The following is a 23,188-nucleotide window of genomic DNA, read 5'->3' on the forward strand; positions in this document are numbered from 1 at the left end:
ATCCTGCTGAAATTTAAGGCCCTTTTCTCTTGTTGAGTGCAAATGGAGAACAGCTGCTCACGCTCATCGTCTGACATCAGCTATTTCTCAGGATGACCCTGCAAGACAGGCCAGGGTTATCAGACCCAATTGGGTGCTCAGCAAATATGTATTTATTCCTGCATGCATGGGCCACAGGCTGGTTTGCTGGGTGCAATGAAGAGCTGCAGGTTTACTAGAGTGTCTCTTTAGATGGATGTACGTCTCCCGATGTCTATAGAACACTCCAGACCCTGGAGAGTGAAGACCTTGCCTGCTGGACTTGCTTTGAGACCTACTCCACCTCCCCAGAGCAGAAGCTGCTTCGCAGAGGGGAACAGTTTTATGGAGGTGGCTGAGACCTTAAACTCGAGGCAGCCCATCCGAGGTGGCTTCCAGAGGAGACCGTCTGGCCCCTCCTTCGCCTTGGATGTAGCTCTGTTCCTGGGATTTCTTTTCAGTCAACAAGACTGGGGCTGTTCCGAGAGGGTGCATGGATTCCCTGCCATCCTGCATGGCCAAGTGGAGGGCATGGGAAAGAGCCATGAGGGTTTTGTGACCACACAGAGACTCTCCCAGCCCCCTGTCCTTTTGGAAAGAAGGCAGGGATGAAATATAATCAAGCAATTAACCACCCCCATCATCACCAGGAACAACATGTCAACGGCAAGAACAGGGACAACAAAACCCACGGATGAAGCATTCCTTTCTCAGCTCAGATCTTATTTGGCGCACGCTCTCTCTGCTGTCTCGGTCTGTGGTTTAGAGAAACCTGGGCAATGCTGTTTGGAAGAACAGGTGAGCGAGGGTGGTGAATTTCAGAGGCTTGGGTCCACCGCCTTCACCCCTTCCCCAGTTTAACCTTTGACAGGATCTTCACCTTTCTCTGATCAGTGTTGCTTCTTGTTCAAAGGCCTCAGCCACCCAGCTGTGTCCCTCTCCCTGGAAGGCAAGGGTGGATGGCAGTGGCTCTGCTTGATGAGAGAACTTTAAGGGGCCAATCTGTCCCTGGGCACCCCCTCCTGGGCTCGTTTTCTCCAGGAGGCTGCATTTTGATCCATAAACCTTCTCCTCGGGGCTTAGGGTCGAGCTGTTCCTGATGTTTATCAGAGGCCAGGATCAAAGCTCTCCAGGCCGTAAATCTCTCTCTGTGGCTGTCGGGCCCCAGGGCAGCTGAAGAGGGTTGACAGCCCTTTGGACCTCAAAGGAAAAAATGTGCTCTACTCCACCCACTGCCGGCTCTGCCAAGAAGCTGTCCTCTGAGAAGCCATGGCTGGGCCATTCCATTCCAGGGAGCTGCTGCAAAGAGCTGGGAGGCCTAGAAGAGCTTGTGTGTGCTGAAGGGGAGGAAGCCCAGCCTTGAGGGAGGGGTGTGGGTGCAGCTCCTCTGTGTGGGGAGGCTGGGGGACCTTGTGTGCCTTTTCCTTGTGGCTGTGAAATACTTTATGAGTACTTCCATAAGTGGTTGGACAGGGGGTGGGGGAGATAAACTCAGCTGCAAGGCCCCAGGGCCTCAGGAACCTTGCACCCAACCCTCTCATTTTATAGAAGAAAACTGTGCCTGGAAGGTTGAAGGGTTTGTTCCCAGTCACACAACCAGGGATTCTTAGGACAGCTAGACCATGAAACCATTTCCAAACTGCCAATCCATGGCAGAGCATCAAGGCCTCAGGAATCATTGAGACCCCATGGAAGCATTGGGAAAGGGCTCGCTAGCTTTTGAAGCTCCTCACTGTTCTGGAGTATGCATGGAGCCCATGACTACGGGGTTTTGTAGACATCTCAGGGATTACGTGACTGGTACCCATGACAAAGTCAAGGCTGCTGGAGAAAATGAGTGAATCAGAGGATCTCAGGGGCAGCTGGGCACGGGAGCTGGTGGGCTGCTGGGGGTGCCCCCTTGCTGGGCAGGCTTCCTTCCTCCTGGTGATAGGGGCCTCCTCAGTGCAGAGGTGAAGGGGTGGAGGGGCTGAAGCAGCAGGAATCTCTCTCGTTGATAGGTATGGGGTCTTGAAGTCCTTTTCTTTGTCCCAAGATTCATGGAAGCCTTGGGGCTGAGCTTTGAGTTTTCAAGCATGGGGTGCAGGGATGTTTACCGAAACTCTTACCATCCTCTCTCCTCGTTAGGGCTTCCTAGGAATCAACAATGCCAAGGAAGGAAGGGATTGTAGAAATAGCTTAACCCCTTCATTTACTAACATGGAAATTGAGGCAGAGGGAAGGGACCCATCATGGAAGGGAGAGCCATCAGCAGAAAGAGACCCTGAGATCTTCCAGTAGGATTCCCGGGAACTCCAGCTGGAGCTGATTCACAGAACAAATGCATGCAAACTTTGCTATCAATAAACTACGCATGCACTTATATAAAACACATAAAAATATATGGTCATGGTTTTGGAGCAATACCCCACAGATAAAAGTAGCTTTCAATCCTCCATAAAATAATAAAGTCTAGTCCTAAACTCCTAGCGGCTCCTCAGGTGATCACAGGTGGCAGGGGCCACTCAAACTTTGATGGCTTGGCCTCTCACGTATAGAGAGGAGGCGGAAAAGCATTGGGGATGAAGACGTGGGCTTGAGTCACAAAGACGTGGGTTCCAGGCCAGGCTTGGCCCTTACTAACTGTTGGCCTTGAGCAAATTACCCAACACTTTCCTTGTTTGTTTCCTACCTCACAGGTAGTTGTACAGATGAAATGATATCAGTTCTCAGAACAGCGCTGGGGACAGAGTACACACTATTCTCAACACATGTTCACTTTTAGAGATACCTTGGGATTCTCAGTCTAAGTGATTATTCAAGAGGACCTCACTGGGAGGCAGGACCAAGATGGAGCCTCTTCTCTTGGATGGGCTGTGGGCCTATTTTCTTTTACTTCTTTATTTTTGTAGGTGCATACCACCACTCTTGCTAATTAATTTTTTTCTTTTTGTAGAGATGGGGTCTCACGATATTGCCCAGGCTGGTCTTAAACTCCTGGCTCAAGCAATCCTCCCGCCTCAGCCTCCCACAGCATTGGAACTATAAGCATGAGCCACCACACCTGGCATCCCCACTTTAAATCTAAATTCTGTCCTCCTCAAAATTTATATGTTGAAGTCCTAACCTCAGTGCCTTAGACTGTGGCTATATTTGGAGAGAGGGTCTCTAAAGAGGTAATTAGGTTAAAACGAGGTCATTAGGGTGGGCCCTAGTCCAACAGGAATGGTGTCCTTGTTGGATAAGGGGCAATGTAGACACAGACAAGTGCAGAGGGGAGCACCTGTGAAGAAGCAGAAAGAAGACAGCTGCCTGCAATCCACGGAGGGGCCTGCGAAGGAACCAACCCTGCCAGCGCCTTGGTCTTGGCCTTCCAGCCTAGAACTGGGTGGCGATCAATTTCTCGTGAGGCAGATCAACTGGGAGGCGATCAATTTCTGGTGGGGCAGCCATAACCACCTTTCTGTGGCGCTCATGCTCCCGGTTTGGCAGAGGGGAAGGGACCACGGGCCAGTGTTTCTTAGACCTTCGAGTGTGTAAAACTCACTTCCTGGGGAGCTGGATTAAGACGCAGATTCTATGGCCATCTAGTTTCCCCTTTCCCATCCCTTATCTAATTGGCTCCTCAGTAGAACTATGTGAAGCAGACAGGGCAAGAATTTTCATCCCCATTTTCCAGATTGAGAAACCGAGTCTCAGATGGAGGAATCACAGCCAGTGAGTGGCAGCCAAGCCTCAACTCCGGTCAAGTGAGGCATCCTCATGTCCCATGTCCCCTGTAATTTCCTGATCCCTAGTGGAGACACTTGGAGAAACGCCCTAGTGAAACTGTGTCAGGGCTCCTTTTTTTATTTTCTGACTGAGTTTCTTCTTGTCACGCAGGCTGGAGTACAGTGGTGCGATCTTGGTTCACCGCAACCTCCACCTCCCAGGTTCAAGCAATTCTCCTGCTTCAGCCTCCCGGGTAGTTGGGATTCGAGGTGCTCACCACCATGCCCGGCTAACTTCTGTATTTTTAGTGGAGATGGGGTTTTGCTGTGTTGACCAGGCTGGTCTTGAACTCCTAACCTCAGGTGATCCACCTGCTTCAGCTTCCAAAAGTGCTGGGATTACAGGTGTGAGCCACTGTGCCCAGCAGGGCTCCCTTTTTGACAGACATTGTCTTAGACCTCAGGCTCCCTCAGACCTTCGCTCCTGGGGGTTGGAGCTGAGGGAGGATGGGAGGGGTCCCTCCCCATCACAGCACGGCTAGGCTGGTGAGAGGGGCTGGGAGCTCCCGGATCTGTCTGGACATGCAGCCACTCCTGGCACTCCCCAGCCCTCCTTCCACCCAGCCCCTCTGCCTTCCAGTAAGTGAATGAAGTCAGGAAGGCCGCGGGCCATCTCGGGTGAGGGAGGGAGTGGGCTCGCCATCGGGATGGGCGTGGAGACGGTGTGAACTCCTTGGTGTCTTGCTCTTGTCAGCTTCCAGCATGACATATGCACAAAGGTACCTTTTATAGGTGGGAAATTATAGGTGCTGCCACTTCAAAGGCCTTGGCAACCAGAGTACCTCTTTGATAGATGACAGTATTATTAATGGTGATTTATTGCTGGGGCCATTTTGACAACAGAAATAACCAGTTTCCCCACCTTTTTGGCTCCCTTCTCCCATACCTTGCTGGGGACTTTTTTTTCTTTTGTCTGGTCCTGTGTTTTTTTCTGGCTGTGGAGGTTACCTCCCTGCACGAGGAGGCATGGGAGGGAACCCATGGAAGGTCTGTTTAAGGCACACAGTGAGGCATCCAGCTTATTAATTTGTCATCATGTGTCATAAAGTTTAGTGAAATGTTGGCAGATTGTAATCCTAAACAGGGCAATTACCCTTTTATTAGAATGGCGCGCACTCTCTCTGTCTCTCTCTCTCTCCTCTCTATTCTTCTCTCTCTCCCTGCCTCCGCTCCCTTTCCTGGGATTGTTCTTACCTCTGCCCTACTTGCACAATTAGTCATGAGTGGAGGTCACCTGCTTCGTAGTTATCCCAGAGTAGGCCTGGCCTTGGCCAGGCAGAGCTGAAGGGGAAGGGGCGTATGAGAGCTAACAGCTGTGGGGCTTGCTGCAGGGAACTGGCCTCCCGCGTGTGGGGACAAAGTGCTGTCCCAGGCGGGAAGCTGCAGTAGGAGGGCAGTGGTCCGAGGTTTCTGGCTCCAGGCAGTGAGAAGGGAGAGTGGAGAGAGAGCTGACAGGAGCGACTGAGCCTCCGTGGACTTCATCGCTCACCCAGGGTTTCCTGCACAGCTACCTCCTCAACCTTTTTCTCCCTTATTTTTGTATCTCGAACCAGAGGTGGAAAATAAGAAAGGAAGTGGCAGTGGGTGGTGGGGGCATGGGACAGGAGGACTCCTCACTTGATCTGAATTGGAGGTTCAGCTGCCACTCACTTGCTATGATTCTTCCGTCTGAAACTCAGTTTCTCAATCTAGGAAATGGGGGTGAAGCATCTTGCCCCGTCTGCTTCCCACATTTTAGAGAAGATCAAATTAGAAAAGCGATAGGAAAGGGGATGACTCATGATAAATCACTCCGCAAATCTGAGGGATGACTGTAATTTCATATGTGTGACCACAGGGTCTTATGTCATGTTAATGGAGCTCCACTCCCCTGCTGATTCCAAAGGATCATTCAGTATATTGAGATTCAGACTTCTGTCTCTCTCTGCATTCCTCAGGGTTTTGATGACCCTGGTTTCTAAATCTGCTTGGGGGGCATTGGGTTTGACCCTGGTCTGAACAGCGGGAGTTTTGGGCACACACATGATAATGTTAATGAATAGTGCGAGGTTAAGACAAATTCAGGTAGGCTAGAGGCGACAACGGAGTCGCAGTTTGCCAGATCTGAAAAGGACCTTAGAGACTACCTAGTTGAATTTTCCCCTGCTATAGATTTGTAAATCGAGGCTCAAAGAGGTAGAAAAACTTTCCTAAAAATCATCAGATAAATTATAGGCAGACTGGGGACTAGATCTTCCATCCCCAGACTCAGCCCAGTGCTCTGTTCACCAAAGCCTGTTGACTGCCTTGACTCTCGGTGCTCCTTCTCCTTCTCCTTTACCACCAATCAGCTCTCAGGAAAGCACCTGCTAGCAGTCATTTACACCTGAGCCTGAAATTAAGTCAACATTTAGTTCTGCTAGGTGCATTTGCTTTTTTTTTTTTTTTGAGACGGAGTCTTGCCCTGTCACCCAGGCTGGAGTACAATGGCATAATCTTAGCTCACTGCAACCTCCGCCTCCTGGGTTCAAGTGATTCTCCTGCCTCAGCCTCCTGAGTAGCTGTGATTTACAGGTGCCTGCCACCACACCTGGCTAATTTTTGTATTTTTAGTAGAGATGGGGGTTTCACCGTGTTGGTCAGGCTGGTCTCGAACTCCTGACCTCAGGTGATCCACCTGCCTCAGCCTCCCAAAGTTTTGGGATTACAGGCATGAGCCACTGCACCCGGCCACATTTGCATTTGAAGCCCCATCCTGTCTTCTAGATTGTTCCCTGCCAATGGCAATTCCAGCACTGGGGAGAAGAGAGGCCAGGCAGGGCTCATGATTCTCACCCTGGGGACCCTGCCGCTTGCCTACTCTTATTGCCTGATGGACACAGAGTTCAGTGCAGTTAAACTGCACTGGAGCCAGATCTATGTGTCCATGGTTCAGAGCGAGTTTGTCAGGAGCTGTCAGGGAGTAAGGCTGGGTAGATAGATGGAGTCAGACTCTTTCAAAAATAGAAAATCAGCAGATAGGTTTAAAAATGAAAAGAAGCCATACAGAGTGAAGGTGGTTTCTAAACCAAACACCTGTCCCTTCTGTTTGTTTTCTGGTTTCTTTCCCCATTGTTGGAGAATACTAGAAGGCAGACTAGTATTAAGAACTCTAAGTTCCTGGCCTGGCATGGTGGCGTACACCTGTAATCCCAGCAACTTAGGAGGCTGAGGCAGGAGGGGATCACTTGAGCACAGGAATTTGAGACCAACCTGGGCAACGTGTTGAAACCCCATCTCTACGAAAAATACAAAAATTAGCCAGGCATGGTGGTGCATGCCTCTGGTCCCAGCTACTTGGGGAGGCTGATGTGGGAGGGTTGCTTGAGCCCAGGAGGTCAAGATTTCAGTGAACCGTGATCGCACCACTGCACTCCAGCCTGGATGACAGAGCGAGACCTTGTCTCAAAAAAACTAACAAAAAACTCTTACATTCGAAGTGCCTGGTGCAGGGAGAGTTTCTGAGGCCTCATGTTTACCAGGGCACTGTGCTATGTGTGGGGTAGTGAGGGGGAGAGACACCATTCCAACATTTTGGAGGCGAGGTCTAGAGTCAGGGCCATGGATGAGGGAGAGGAAGAGACTCCCACTGCAGATGGGCTGGGCTTCCCTGCTTTTGCCCACTGAGTGAACAACAGTGCTCTTTCTGTAAGTCTCTTTGAGCCTTAAGCATGGAATGCAATGAGATTGAACAGTGATAAAATGTATTGCTGAAACTTCTCTTCATTGAAATGCAAAGGGGAAGAAAGAATTTAGAAATGATCTGAGGTTTCCAGCTTGGGGAGAGAGAAAGTGAGAGGAAGTGGGGCCCTCAGGGGAATGGAATGAACACCTCCAATTTCAGGCTTGTAGATTGCAGTGGGGGGAGGCAGCCACATGCAAATGTCCTTCCTGGATCCTGGAAACAAGGTCAAAGCAGAGATGGACAAGTAGGAGCGCAGCCTAGAGGAGATAGGTGATGCCTGAAGCCATGAGAAGGGTGTTATCTCTGCAGGAAGAAGAATTGCAATACCGCCTCCCAGCTGAGCAAACAGTCTGGGCTGGGATGTGAGTGGTATCATACTCTGCACTCACTTCCTCCTTCAGTGGTCATTTGACAGTTCACGGGGGCTGACCTACCCACCTGGTCCTGAAGGACAGAAAGGAATGGAGAATAAAGAAAGTCCAAGGTGCATCTCTTCCTCCTTTTCCAAAGCCACGGAGGTACCTGTGGATTTGCAGCCTGTGTGTGGTCACTGTGGACAGAGAGACTCCTACCGCACTGGGGGGCTTTGCCATGCCAAGGCACAAATCACAGCTTCTCTTTGCCATCTGAAGTCAAAGGGAGAAGACAGGCGTTGTCCATCTTTTTTGGCAGCCTCAGATGATCCAACCTAATATACGTCATTAACTAACTGTGTGATCTTGAACAAGTCACTTTATCTCATTGTGACCCAAGTGAACATAGGGGTATAGAGCATTTGCCCTGCTGACCTCATTGGAGCATTGTGAAATAATAGCTAATGAGATAGTGCATAGCAGGTGTTTTGCAAACTTAACAGTGATAGGCATAGCTTAGTTCCCATGAGAATGCCTCTGACGCTTATCCGTGGCATTGAAATACCGACCTCCCATCTCTGAGAAAGCTCCAGGGGCAAAATGCTTCTGATCTCAAACTGTAGGACCAGATTTCTTATTTACAGGACAGCGTGAGCTCCTTCTCTTAAGGATCAAGGGGGTGAAGGAGAATTCCCTGCTTTTGGTGGGGGGTTCCTTCTGAAAGCCATGCCCTGCTCCCATCTGAGGAGGGCACCCAGTCCCAGTTCTGTCTGGAAGCACCCTGCCCAGCCCCAGGGCCAGCCCCATCCCAGCCAGGCTTCTGAGATGTCCGACCTGAAAGGTAGCTCCTGCCGCTCCTGACAGGTGTCTCCGCCAGAGCTGGGAGATGAGGAGATAGGTGAGCCACGTATCTTTCCTCCTTGAATTGATAACTGCTGTGCAGTGAAGCCCTGTAATTGCTAAATAAAACCTCTTACCCCATCATGATGGATTTATGGCTGAAACATCTTATCTGAACTGAGAATATGTTATGAGTGTGCATGGGTGTGTGGGATAGGAGGAGGGAAAAGGCAGTTTTGCAAAAATTTCCAGCGGTACTCCGTAATCTGCCCTACTCCGAAGTATTATCTAGAAGCTCTTTCTAGATCGGCCAGACTTAAGCATCTATAAATCTTCTCCAGATTCTAGCACAGTGTCAATGTCTCATGAAACATTTGTCCATGATGATGATGATGACGAAGGCTGTGGCCTGGAAGGGGACTCCATTTTTGATAAGTTTAATTCAATCCAGCAATTATTGAACAAAAGCTCATTTTTGCTCAAGGCTAAGAAAACTACTATTACTTTTTTTTAGTAGGGTGGAGAAGGGGGAGGGATGGAGAATATAAATATAAATATAAATATAAATATAAATATAAATATAAATATAAATGATACAAACTCCTCTAGATCCTTGGTCTATATTGAGGGGCCAGGACATGCACATTCAGAGTGGATGGGGGACAGGAGGGGTTGGAGAGGCGACAACTAATAGCCCAGAGTGTAGCTTCAGGAGCTGGACACACCTGGTGGGATCTTCCGGCAGTTTCTTTTCTTTTTTTTTAAGACAGAGTCTCGCTCTGTCTCCAGGCTGGAGTGCAGTGGTGTGATGTTGGCTCACTGCAACCTCTGCCTCCTGGGTTCAAGCGATTCTTGTGCTGCAGCCTCCCGAATAGCTGGGATTACAGGCGCCTGCCACCTCGCCCAGCTAATTTTTGTATTTTTAGTAGAGATGGGGTTTCACCATGTTGGCCAGGCTGGTCTTGAACTCATGACCTCGTGATCCGCCTGCCTCAGCCTCCCAAAGTGTTGGGATTACCAGCGTGAGCTGCCACGCCCAGCCTCTTCAGTTAGTTTATTGTGTCTTGAGATCCTCAGTTTTCTCACCTCTAACATGGGGACAGCACTATTCCCTAGCTCCAAGGTTGGTGTGTAGGGATTACTTGATACTGTGCAGGATCAGTGGCTCAGTGGCATCACCAACACGAGGATGAAGATGAAGGACTAGGACCCACTGACAGGGCCAGGCTGGAGATGATCAGGAGTAAGGAAACGTCACAGACTCAGGGCTCTGTGTGTGCTTGTTATCCCATTCTTTTGCAATCTTGTAAAATGTAAAATTAATTTAATGGATAATACATCCAAGTGGTTTAAAAACAAAAAGGTATAAAGAAAGATGCAGTGAAAAGAAAAATTGCTCTCATTTCTGACCCTCACTATGGTGTTTCCACTTCTCACAGGCAGCCACTGTCATCGGTTTCTGGAGCGTTCTTTCTGAGGGTGTTGTACACCCAGCATCTAATGATGCCCCTCTTCTTCCTCTTTCTTGTTTTAACCTAAAAGAAGGAACTGGGAGTTGATGATAGCCATAGAGTGGAAGGCAGCAGCTGGAGGGAGGAAGCTGGATTTATCTGAGCACCTACTATGTGCCAAGCCCAGATAAAATCTTATCAGTTCCAATGAAATTCGGAGAAAGAGTCACTGTCTTAGAATCTGAAAACATCAGTACTGGAGGGGAAGGTGGAAGCCTTCTGGGCTAATCTCGTTCATTATTGATATGGAAGTGATTTGCCTGAAGTTCCAGATCTTTCTGATTTTTGCTGCTTCTTGCTAGGAAAGCAATTATCCTGTAATAATCCTTCCTTACAGGCAAAAATATTTTATGGTGCCCCTGCCTTGCTCGCCAGTGGAACGACAGTCTCTGCAGACCTGTGGGTCATCTGGGCCCTGGGCCAGCCTCCCTGTTTCACACCAGCTTGTGGGTGGCCTACCCTTGCTGGCAGCCATCATTCCAGCTCCCTCCTGTTGTACCCCCTGCCCAAAATCCCAGGACTTCTCACTGCCAGCTTTTTCCCCTATTGCTCCTTGTCTTCCACCCCTCTCAGGACTCAGGTCACCAGGTAGGAGTCTATCCAGTCCCTTCTGAAGTGCCAGCAGGAGAGATGTGGGGAACCCTTCCAAGTAAAGGTGGTTTTACCTGTTAGGGGTTGACTGTGTCACCCCTGCCCACAAATTCAAGTAGTGAAGTCCTAAACCTGCCAGAACCTCAGAATGTAATTATCTTTGTAGATAGGGTCTTTAACGGTTAATTAAATTAAATCGAGCTTACTAGGGTGGGCCTTAATCCAATATGACTGATGTTTTTATAAGAAGAGGAAATTAGGATACAGACAGGAACAGAGGGATGACCAAGTGAAGACACAGGGAGGAGATGGCTACCTACCCAGCAAGCCATGGCCACCTACTACCAAGCCATGGCCACCTACCATCTAAGCCATGACCACCTGCCATCCAAGACATGGCCACCTGCCATCCAAGCCAAGGCCACTTACTTGCCAAGTCATGGTCACCTGCCCACCAAGCCGTGAGCTGGAACAGAGCCCTCAGTAGGAGCCCTCAGTAGGAGCCAACCCTGCTGACACCTTGATCTCAGACTTCAAGCCTCCAGAGCGATGGGACAATCCATCTCTGTCATTTAATCCACCCAGTGTGTGCTCTCTTGTCACAGTTGCATTAGCCAAGGAACATACCCGGTCCCTTCTGCAGTCACCTGGCTCAGGAGTGGTTCCAGTCAGGAAGTTCTGAGGCCAGGCAATGTTGGGGCACTCCCTAGAAGGACCCAAGGGAGCTATTTGGGAAACAGGAGGGCTGGTGTGGCTTCTCAACATGCCCACCATAAATCCTGGGCCATCCCAGGTGCCGATGGGACCTGCTGTGTGTGTGGTCAACTGAATACCAGGAAGCCAGGCTCTGTAGATCCCTGGTTCTGACTGCTGTGGAATCTTGGGCAAATCCCCTCACCTTTCTGGGCCTCAGTTTCCTGATCTGTGCAATGGAGAAAAGGATGAGTGTCCCACTTGCTTTGAGGCAGTGGTATGGTTTAAATGATTAAAACGTGTAAGTGCAATTGCAAAAATATGGAACCAGCCCATCAATCAATGAGTGTATAAAGAAACTGTTCTCTCTCAATGTATGACAGAATACTACTCAGCCATAAAAAGGAACGAATTAATGGCTTTCACAGCCATCTGCATGAGATTGGAGACTATTATTTTTTTGTTTGTTTGTTTTTGAGATGGGGTCTTCCTCTGTCACCCAGGCTGGAGTGCAGTGGCACAATCTTGGCTCACTCCAACCTCTGCCTCCCAGGTTCAAGTGATTTGGGACTGGAGACTATTATTCTAAGTGAAGTAACTCAGGAATGGAAAAGCAAACATCGTATGTTCTTGTTCGTAAGTGGGAGCTAAGCTATGAGGACCTAAAGGCATAAGAATGATACAATGGACTTTGGGGATTCAGGCAGAAAGGATGGGAAGGGGGTGAGGGATAAAAGGCTACAAATTGGGTTCAGTGTATACTTGCCTGGGTGATGGGTGCACCAAATCTCACAAATCAGCACTAAAGAACTTATGTAACCAAATACCACCTGTTCCCTAAAAACCTATGGACATTAAAAAAATAAAAAAAAATGTGCTGGCAAGGTGCCGAAGGTACCCCACATCGGTGATGGCGATGCAGGTGATGGCACTTTCTCTCCCTAGTGGGGCTGGTGGTGCCCATTCCTGGAGGCCCCACTCTTGAGTCTGAGGAGGAACTAAGGCTTTCCTGGAAATACCAGGGCTGCCATTTAGGAGACGCCTATTTTTTGTCATTTTTTCTTGGTAAGCAGAACGCTCTAAGCCCTGCAGCCTCCAGTGAACATCAGAACATTTCAACGTCTGAGTCCATTGTCCCCAGGTCTCATTTTTTAAAAAAATTAAAAATGCAATAATGTGTTTTATGGAAAATTTAGAAAGAACAAACAAGAGAATAAAAAACATGAATTCTTCTGTTGTACCCCCTGCCCCAAATCCCAGGACTTGTCACTGCCAGCTTTTCCCCCGTTGCTCTTTGTCTTCCCACCCCTCTCAGGACTCAGGTCACCAGCATAGGTGTATATCCAGTCCCTGCTGAAGTGCCAGGAGGAGAGATTTGGGGAACACTTCCAGGGTTCCTGTCAAAGCTGAAGATCTACCCTTCCAGCCTCTTCTTTAAATGTGTGTATTTTCAGAAAAATGAAACCCTGTTGGCACGTAATACTTCATGATGTTTTTTTTTGTTTTTAAAGACAGGGTCTCATTCTGTTGTCCAGGCTAGAATACAGTGGTGTGATCATAGCTCACTGCAGCCTCAAACTCCTGGCCTCAAGTGATGCCACCTCAGCCTCCCAAATTGCTGGGATTCTAGGTATGAGCCACTGCACCCAGCCTATAACCTAATTTTTTTTTTTTTTTTTTTAAAGAAACAGAGTCCTGCTCTGTCTCACCCAGACTAGACTGCAGTGGTGCAATCTTGGCTCACTGCAGCCTCTGCTTCCCAGCTTTAAGTGATTCTCTTGTCTCAGCCTCCCAAGTAGCTGGAACTACAGGCATGTGCCACCACACTCGGCTAATTTTGTATTTTTAGTAGACACCGGATTTCACTATGTTGGCCAGGCTTGTCTTGAACTCCCGACCTCTTGCAGAGGTGATTCTCTTGCCTCGGCTTCCCAAAGTGCTGGGATTACAGGTGTGAGCCACCATGACTGGCCCCTGTAACCTATTTTAAAGTCAGTGATGCATCACAAACATTTCCCCATGTTGACCTAAATCCATCCCCACCACAACTTTTTAGTTAGGAATAACCAAAAAGTTCAGATGAACAGTTCTAGAGACCACTAAATGTGGGGAGGAAAAGGGTCCTGGGCACTGCTTCTCCTCTCTGCCTAGCATTAGTTCTCAGGTGTGTGTCTCACCAGGGTCAGGTGAGGTTCGGGGAGAACCTTGAACTTAGGGTCAGATAGGTCAGGAGTCCAGCTTCAGCTCTGCCATTGACAAGCTGTAAGTGGGAAAGGAAAGGGCTGGGGCAAACTGCTTCCTTTCCCCAGCCTCCACCTAGGATTAATGGCATATTGTAAGTGAAAGAGATTTGTAGCCCTGGCACAGTGGCTCACGCTGTAATTACAATGCTTTGGGAGGCCAAGGTGGGAGGAGTACTTGAAACCATGGATTTGAGACTAGCCTGGGCAAGGTAGTAAGACCCCGTTTCTATTAAAAAAAAAATTAGCTGGGTATGGTGGTGCACGCTTCTAAGTCCCAGCCACCTGGGAGACTGAGGTGGGAGGATCACTTGAGCCCAGGAGTTTGGGGCTGCAATGAGCTATGATTGTGCCACTGCAATTCAGCCTGTGTGACAAAGCGAAACCCCATTTCTAAAAATAAATAAATAATAGAAAGAGCTTTGTAAACTGGCAGCCACAATTAATGCAAGCTCATGGATGAACAAAGGACATTTTGCTGGTTTTGCAAAGGAAAAATATCCTGTGTCTGGGGGCTCATGAATCACCATGAGTGAAGGAGAGTCGGGCCTGTAGGGGGGAGGAGAATTTGAAAGAAAGAAAATTCATATTTGGGTTTTGAGAAAGAATTTGGGTTTTGAAAACAGACTCCTTTTGGGTTGGTTCCAGGTCTTTGCTATTGTAAACAGTGCTGCAATGAACATTCGTGTGCACGTGTCCTTATAGTAGAACGATTTGTAATCCTTTGGATATATACCCAGTAATGGGATTGCTGGGTCAAATGGAATTTCTAGTTCTAGGTCCTTGAGGAATCGCCACACTGTCTTCCACAATGGTTGAACTAATTTACACTCCCACCAACAGTGTAAAAGTGTACCTATTTCTCCACATCCTCTCCAGCATCTGTTGTCTCCAGATTTTTTAATGAGCTCAGTTTGGAGGAGGGGAAGGAAAAGGTCGATTTTAAGGAAGCCAGTAATCATCAGTAATAGTGATGAGGAGGAAGAGCCCTAATTCACAGTTTACTTGCCATGTATCAGACACTGTTCTAAGCACTTCACAGTGAGCTGTGATCATACCACTACACTCCAGCCAAGGCAGTCATGCAAGACCCTCTCTCTAGAAAAATTAAATAATAAAAAAATGGAAATAATATTAATAAAATTTTTCTAGAGAGAGAGTCTTGCATCACTGCCTGGACTGGAGTGTAGTGGTATGATTGTAGCTCACTGCAGCCTCCAACTCCTGAGCTTAGACGATCCTCCTGCCTCAGCCTCCCAAGTAGCTGGGACCACAGGCATGTGCTACCACACCTGGCTAATTTTTTATTTTTTGTAGAGATCAAATCTTGCTATGTTGCCCAGGCTGCTCTTGAGCTCCTGACCTCAACTGATCCTCCCACCTTGGCTTCCTAAAGTATTGGAATATTACAAGTGTGAATCACTGTGCCTAGCCTATCCCCAATTTTTTTTTTTTTTGGATGAGAACACCGAGGCACAGAAAGACGAAGGAATTTGTTAAGCAGGGCAGCCAGGGTCTGAGCCTAGGGGCCGTGTGTTCTCCTGGACTGCACACACACCTGGACCAAGGAGGCAGAGTTAGAGAGTGAGAACCCCCAGACAGATTGAATTTGAAAATGTGAATATTGCATCGATTTGTCATCATCTATTTGGAGACAACGGATGTTGAGTAGTTTCTCTGCTTCCTTGGCACTCAGGGAGACCCTCCAGAAGACATTTGAATTTGTGACAACTTGGGGAGTGCTGGGGTGAGGAGTTGGGAGGAGATGATGGTGTCCCGGCCATTCTTTTTCCAGAGCTCCAGGGTGGTGACCTGCGGGAGGGAGCTGTCTGCTTCCGTCGAGGCCAATGATCTATGTCATTCTTCACCATTGCCTCACCAAGAGGAACTGAGACTGGTGAGAACCCCCACCATGGTTTGAGATGGATCCTGGGACCCAAAGTGGGGCCCTATGGTGGGTGTGGGCTGTGGTTGGTGTCTCTCGGTTCACAAAATAATCACAGCTTCTCCTTCCCCTCCTTCCTCTTCAGTCTTCCCTCCCACCCATTCTTCCTCCCCAGTGCAGCCTGGTGGAAGCAGCGATAGAAGGGGTGGGCAGAGGCGGAAGGAGAGAGTCCGATGCTACTTTCCGGGAGTGGATGATGAGGGACCCCCATAGGTTACCCTTAGGCCTTGGAGAAGTTTGAGGGAGAATTCTGTGTTCCTTTTGTTTACATGGGAAGGAAATAGGAGAACCAGTATCATGGGGCCTGCCCTGCCTGCTGCTGTCGAAACCTGCTGACAAGTACACGACCCACTCCTGCTGCTGTGGTCAGGGTCCTGACACCCTCCGTGGACCCAGAGAACCCATGAAGAAACTTAAATCAGATGCTGGTCTCCTCCAGTCCACTCTGACCAGCCTGGGGCTGGCTGGCTGTGGGTAACTGGGAAAACAGCCAAAAAACAGAAGGTTCTGGAACCTTCCCGATGGGTTGGCTGGAGGGAGGCCTGAGTGTAGCAAAGGTAGCAGAGGAGTCAAGTGGTTGGCAGGGTGCATTGCTGATTTAATGAACAACGTGCTGGGTGCTGAGGACTGAGATCACCACAGCACACTCCAGTCTCCACACCCTACTGGGTCAAGGAATCATGCCAGAGACAGCAGGTGAATGGACAAATGGTCTTCCCGTCAGCCAAGTACCCAGCCAGAGGTCCCGGGAGAGTGCTCGAGGCACCATGGGAAGAAGCTGAATGGGCTCCATACAGAGGGATCCTTACTGACAGGCAATCCCCATGTAGAGAGCTCTGCCTCGTCCCCACGGCTGGTCCTTTTTCTTGGGTGTGGGTGTACACGCGTGCACACACACACACACACACACACACACACACACACAAAACAAAAAACAAAATCTCACATACTTTATGGGTTGATGTATATCTTTAAAAAAAAATTAGTGATGTGGAATCTGAAAACGTTGAACTCATGCAGTAGGGAGTAGAATGGTGCTTACCAGAGGCCTGGGAGTGTGGGTGTCGGGGAGAGGTGGTTGGGGAAAGGGGATGTTAGTAAATGGGTGCAGAGTTTCAGTGACACAGGAAGAATATGTTCTGGTGATCCACTGCACAGTAAAGTGACTGTAGCTAATAATAACGTATTGTACATTTCAAAATAGCTCAAAGAAAGAATTTTACATGTTCTAACTACAGAGAAATGATAAATATTTGAGGTGATAGATATGCCAATTACCCTGATTTTATTATTCCACAATGGATACATATATTGAAATGTCACATTGTACCCCATAAATATATACAGTAAAATTAGTATTTATCAATTACGAATAAAACTTTTAAAAAGTAAACAATCAGTGGGGAAAATTTTAAACGCTAGCAAAACTAGAGGGAAGAGCTTAGCGAGTCTCCATGTGCGGTACCCATCTCCCGGTCATCAGCATTTTGCTGATTTCATTTCATCCATCTTCACGGTGTATTCTAACAGCCACAATTCCCAGCTTTCAGAATGCAGCTCTCTCTCCATCCTTACAGCAATGCTGGTGGATCAAGCAGAGTAGTTATTATCGTCGTTTTACAAACAGAAGACCTCAGAGAGGTTCAGGAGCTCTTCCAAGGTCATACAGCAACTAGAATCTCTGATGCCTAAGCTGACCCCCTGTCACTGGCTCACTGGCTCATTTCTTTCTTTTTATTTTTTTCTTTATTTTTGGAACACAAACATTTTTACTTTTATTGTATGTACTTCATGTTACACTCTACATTGTTCACTAGTCTAGGTGAGATGATATGTGACATACAGAGGAACGTTATTTATAAAATACCCCGAACCTTTCAAGTTTTTGCCGATTAATTTCACCAGACGCTCAGAAATAATGCATTCCTGGGCACAAATTTCATTTCTTCCTTCATAATGCCCACAATATGAAACAATGATTAGTAACTCACCTAAATATGGGAAAAGATGCAAAACAAGAACACAAAAATGGAATGCAAGAGGAAAACAGCCCATTTACGTGGTAGTCTATAAACGAGCAAAGGCTTGGGAAATGAATTTTAGAACCTTAAATATAACTTAAATATATTCTGAATTTGAAATATAATTTTTTTCATAAACCAAAATTGTATTTATCTTACCTACAAATCATGTACAAATACTTGTGAAACAGGCTTTCTTAGAATAAACCCATTTAAATCACTCAGCGCAGTTCAGAGACAAAAAAATCAAGATCTTTTGTAGAGAAAAGCCTTTTTCTAAATTTTTAATTTTTGCAGGGCTACCCCATAGGCTGTGAGCCTAGAGTGGCCAAGAAAAGCCTTTTAAAAACCCAAGAGATGTCCTTCACACAAACTAAACCCTGACTTTGCATGTAATGGGCTGTTGATTTGGCTTAATTTTATCACACACCAGACTTGCCACGTTAGCGAAGGGAAGACAAAGGCAGGCTAACAACAAAAGCAATCACAAATAACATGAATACATTTCAATTTGAGGGCAGGTACTGACCGGCTTAGAAAAATAACCATGGTGGACACCTTAGTTCGTTCTTCTAATAAGCCTGTTGATCTGGTCTTCCCCGTTGCCAGCATCTCCACTTTCTACAAAGCGGGTGGTCTTTTTCTTCATTCCGCCTTGTGGAGAAGATAATTTGAAGGGCCACAGGAAGCTATTTGCTTCTTTGAAGCATTTTCCAACAGTGTAGATCTCATGAATCAGATCCCCCATGCAGATGATGCCATATTTACCAAGAGATCGAGCAATCAGAGCGTTATCTGTCAAAGCAATTCACTTCTTTTTGGTTTTGCCACAACCATGTTTGTAGATTAGTTCATTTATTGACTTCAGATTTGGGTACCCCCATGCAGTATATGGCTCTACAGTCCTCTGCATGTTAACTGAAGCCTTGTTGAGCTTAACAAAGGTTCCATTGAAGATTTGACAAAGATGAAGAAGCTGCAACACCTTTTGGACCTTTGGGCTCACACCGCTGATACCTCTGATCCTGATGACAAATGCTGATTTGGGTTCTGCAGATACATAGAAGTTGCCAGTTTTCCTTGCCATCCTTGCCATTTGAATTTCAGTTCTGTACATCTGCCTATATTCCTTGTGATAGTGCTTCGCTTTTTCATAGATAAGCTTCCTCCTTGCCTTTCGAAGCATCTTTTGGGCAAACTTCTTTCTCAGGCACTGTATCTTCAGCTCTGTGAAATTCCTTCGCTTTTTCCTAAGGGTTTCTGGCACAGCAGGAACGAACCTTCTTCTTCTTTTTCTTCTTCTCTTCTACACCTTCCACGGTTCCAGCCGGAAAAAGACCATTTTTTTCTTTTTATTTTTTGAGATGGAATCTCACTTTGTTGCCCAGGCTGGAGTGCAGTGGCATGATCTTGGTTCACTGCAATTTCCACCTTCCAGGTTCAAGCGATTCTCCTGCCTCAGCCTCCCAAGTAGCTGGGATTACAGGCACCCATCACCATGCCTGGCTAATTTTTGTATTTTTAATGAGGAAGGGATTGGTCATGTTGGCCAGGCTGGTCTCAAACTCCTGACCTCAGGTGATCTGTCTGTCTTGGCTTCTCAAATGCTGGGATTACAAGCATGAGCCACCGTGCCCAGCATCACTGGCTCATTTCAACTGCATTTTTGGATGCAGGCAGGGTGTGTGTGTGTGTGTGTGTGTGTGTGTGTGTGTGTGTGTGTGTGTAGGGGGAGCACCTCAGCTGGGGGTCCCTGGAACTCTCAGCCTTGCTTTTGTCCTTTGCTAGCCGCCCTGCTGGTTGGAGACGCCGGGGGCAGAAGCAGGCAAATGAAGCTCTCCCAAGTTTTTCATCGATGGCTTCCTTGAATCGTGGCTGCAGGATGTTTATAAAACTCTGAATCAATTTGAGGCATAGAGATTTTCAATCAGGGAAGCAGATTGCGCTGATAGGGTCAAAAGGCCTGTCGCCAGCGAGGATCACAGCATCTGACATATTAATTTGAGCTGTCAGAATCAATATGTGTAACAGAGACGTGGAGGCACAGGCCCTGTTTCTGAAAAGGAGTTGCAAAAGCAAAAAAAAAGGAGGGGAAAAAATCCCACCCTTTGAGGGACTAACCTTTCGCAGATCCTGTAGAAGCAATCCCACCAGTGTGGGGCCAGTATGCCCTCGGTTCCTGGGCAGGCGAGAGGGGGTGAGAGGACTGGAGCCTTCTCTGCGGGGATGCGGGTCACCCCACAGCCACGAGTGGTCCTGTCGTCTCCCACATCCCCTCCATAAGTAAACGTTACCCAACTTTCGACAGACAGCCATTCTCTGTTTCTTTCCTTGCCCCACACCATTTGAGCTTCAAAACCCTCTGTCCCGCAAAGAAGGCAGATCTGAGCCCTGGCAGGAAGTGCGTTTGTTACTGAGAACCCTTTGATATTTCCCATATGAAACATCTATGCTGGAGTTGGGCTTCTGGGAGGAAGTCACCGTGGAGTCCTCCTCACCCAGGGGAGCACAGGACATGTGGGTTCTGTATGGGTGCTGGGGGCACAGAAGGAACCCGGCACTCCAAGGAGCTGCCCATCTTGTGGGTTAAACATGGAAAAGTGTGTGATCCCGGGAGGTCCCAGTGGTACCCGTGCTGCTTATACCAAGGAATCATGACAACATGTGAACGCACGTCATATCATGGCCAAGACACAGCCGAGGCTCCTGAGATGTTCATTATATTCTTGGGAGCCCCTGGGTGCCCTGGGTTCTGACTGTATTGGTGATGTCTCATGTAAAGAAAACTTTTTTCCACCCAATGGAAAAGAATTATAAAATTAGGCACAGTGCTAGCATTTGTGGAGATAGAACCATCTCAAAACGTGAGCCATGTCCTTATAGTCACATTTGAGTAAATGGAGACAGAAATCTGAATACTTTGCAAATTGCCAGGGTCCCGCAGTGTATTAGTCTGTTCTCATGCCGCTAACAAAGACATGCCTGAGACTAGGTAACTTATAAATGGAAAGAGGTTTAATGGACTCACACAGCTCCACATGACTGGGGAGGCCTCACAGTCACGGCAGAAGGAGAATTAGGAGCAAAGGGACGTCTTACATGGCAGCAGGCAAGAGAGCGTGTGCAGAGGAGTTCCTCTTTATAAAACCATCAGATCTCATGAGACTTATTCACTATCATGAGAACAGCACAAGAAAGATGTGACCCCATGATTCAATTACCTCCCACGGGGCCCCTCCCACAACACATGGGAATTATGGGAGCTGCAATTCAAGAAGAGATTTGGGTGAGGACACAGCCAGACCATATTACACAGAAAGAGGTGGGAGGGGATTCAGACTCCTGTTAGGTGGGATTCCTGCCTTGCTTAGTCTCTTTAATGCCCGGCCCTTCTGCGTGGAGGATGGAGGGTTTTCTGGGCAGTGGCATCGAAGGGCCTCCCTTGGGGACATAGAACCTAACCTCTTATCTCTGTTCCCAGACCTGTCTCCCTCTCACCATCTCTCCTGAGGTACTTTTCCAGGGCTTCTTGTGTGATGACCACATCTTCTTCCTGCCAGGTGCTCTCTGTCGCATCTTAAAACCAGTTTAGAACCTTGTTTTAAAGATTCAAGGTTTTTTCCTTTCAAAACATTTTGTTATGTGCAAGGAATGCAGACTGTTAAAGGAAATAGCTTCTGAAAAAAAATCTCGCCTGAGTTGTATGGAAGAACTATGGATGTCTTTGCTTTGAGCGGAGACTTGCAATTTTGAAGAGAAAGTAAATAGGGAGGTGCTGGGGGTGGTGGTCCTCAGCCACCAGCTTCTCCCTGTCCCGTCTCTGGGTGCAGGATCTGTCTCTCTGGCTGGAGGAGGTCTGAGTAGTGATGTGCTGGCTGCTGCTTTGTCTCCTCTGGCCAGCTTCCTGGTCTATTACAAAGGACAGCTTTTTAGTCACTTTCTTGCTTTGGGTGAAAAAAGATGGGTGAGATTTACAAGAATAGTTGCATTTTTTTTCTCTTGATCATTATTCTCCTCCACCTGCCATGTGCACAATAAAATAAATCATAGATGGATGAGAGACAGAAAAGGGTTGGGGAGAGAGAAAGGGGTGAGAGAGAGATTTGTAAGAATACTCATTGGGGTAATAGCTAAAGCATAAGAAACTTCAATTTTTTTTTGAGAGGGAGAAATAGGGTCTTACTACCCTGTCACTCAGGTTGGAGTGCAGTAGTGTGATCATAGCTTATTGCAGTCTGAAACTCCTGAGCCCAAGTGATTCTCCCATCTCAGCCTCCCAACTAGCTGGGACTACAGGTGTGACTACCACACCTGGCTATTTATTTTTTGTAGATACAGGGTCTTGCTATGTTCCCCAGGCTGGTCTCAAACTTAGTCTCAAGTGATTCTCCCATCTCAGCCTCCCAAAGTGTTGGGATTACAGTTGTGAACCACTGCGCCTAAGAGTTTTCTTCTTAGTGATGAAAATTGTCTGAAATTGCCTGCTCTTTTTTTTTTCTGAGACTGAGTTTCACTTTTGTTGCCCAGGCTGGAGTGCAATGGCATGATCTCGGCTCAATGTAACCTCCACCTCCAAGGTTCAAGTGATTCTTCTGCCTCAGCCTCCTGAGAAGCTGGGATTATAGGTACATGCCACCACACCTGGCTAAATTTTGTATTTTTAGTAGAGGCAGGGGTTTCAGCCATGTTGGCCAGGCTGATCCTGAACTCCTGACCTCAGGTGATCCACCTGCCTTAGCCTCCCAAAGTGCTGGGATTACAGGTGTGAGCCACTGTGCCTGGCCTGAAATTACCTGTTCTAATGGTTGCACATATCTGTGATTATATACTTTAAATGAGTGAATTCATGGGGTATATGACTTATATCTCAATAAAGCTGGTAAAGAAAAAAGGATACATCTGCACCAGGACCTGGCCTTGGACTTGAACTTGAAAGGTATGAGTGCTAAGACTCCACCAGCCCCTGTCCCTGAAGTGGGCTTGCCTGCAGAATCAAGGCACCAACGAGACTTGTAAAGGGTCTCCATCTCTGAACCAAACCCAGCACCTGACAAGTGGAGGGCCCTAAGGTTAAGTTGGCTCTGTGCTGAGATGTCTGTGACACATTGGTGCTGGGAGGGATAGTCGTGATTGTGAGGTCCAAACCCTCATTTCTCAGAGGCAAACCGAGGCCCAGAAAGGAGAATTAACTGGTCCACAGCCACAGCTAGTTAGAGTCTGGGTCCAGAAACCCATCTTCTGATGCTCATATCCTTCCTTTCCTTCTTCAAAGACGACTAAGATACATGCTGGGGACTTACAAGTTAACAGCCAGACCTTATGGAGTGTGCAACACGGTGGGGGACAATGAGGGGTGGGGGGGTGTCAGTAGGTCATCACATCACAGTTTGAGGGGTTTTGATAGGGGGAGTGGAGGAAGGTAGACAGACCTTGGGCAGACCTTGGGGTCAGGGGGTGTGCAGTATGCTAGGGAGGGTTTGTGTGTGTGTGTGTGTGTGTGTGTGTGTGTGTGTGTGTGTGTGTG

The 23,188-nt window shown here is 47.7% G+C and overlaps 1 pseudogene; it reads right to left on the reverse strand.

Annotated features, from left to right (window-relative positions):
• Positions 1-17,787: 17,787 nt before the first annotated feature.
• On the reverse strand, positions 17,788-18,959 carry LOC116558345 (annotated as a pseudogene).
• Positions 18,960-23,188: the final 4,229 nt, after the last annotated feature.

Source organism: Sapajus apella, unplaced genomic scaffold (assembly GCF_009761245.1).
Source record: "Sapajus apella isolate SASKATOON/1434 unplaced genomic scaffold, GSC_monkey_1.0 scaffold21, whole genome shotgun sequence".
In the NCBI taxonomy this organism is placed as follows: Eukaryota; Metazoa; Chordata; class Mammalia; order Primates; family Cebidae; genus Sapajus; species Sapajus apella.